Source organism: Neoarius graeffei, chromosome 1 (assembly GCF_027579695.1).
Source record: "Neoarius graeffei isolate fNeoGra1 chromosome 1, fNeoGra1.pri, whole genome shotgun sequence".
Lineage (NCBI taxonomy): Eukaryota > Metazoa > Chordata > Actinopteri > Siluriformes > Ariidae > Neoarius > Neoarius graeffei.
In genome coordinates, this window is record NC_083569.1 from 26,454,961 (window position 1) to 26,455,498 (window position 538).

The following is a 538-nucleotide window of genomic DNA, read 5'->3' on the forward strand; positions in this document are numbered from 1 at the left end:
CGATCACTTGCCTGCAAGGGAACGAAAGGGTACCTGGCTGGACATTGCCTGTCCTGCTCAATTTCACTTGCCTGCAAGGTAACGAGAGAGTACCTGGCGGCACTTCGCATGTCCCGCTCACGAACACTTGCCTACAAGGGAACGAAAAGGTACCTGGCTACATGTGGCCTGTCCCGCTCACGTTTACTTGCCTGCAAGGGAACGAAAGGGTACCTGGCTGGACATTGCCTGTCCCGCTCAATTTCACTTGCCTGCAAGGTAACGAGAGAGTACCTGGCGGCACTTCGCCTGTCCCGCTCACGAACGCTTGGCTGCAAGGGAACGAAAGGGTACCTGGCTGCACATGGCCTGTCCTGCTCACGTTCGCTTGCCTGCAAGGGAACGAAAGGGTACCTGGACACGTGGCCTGTCCCGCTCACGTTCGCTTGCCTGCAAGGGAACGAAAGGGTACCTGGACACGAGGCCTGTCCCGCTCACGTTCGCTTGCCTGCAAGGGAACGAAAGGGTACCTGGCTACACGTGGCCTGTCCCGCTCACG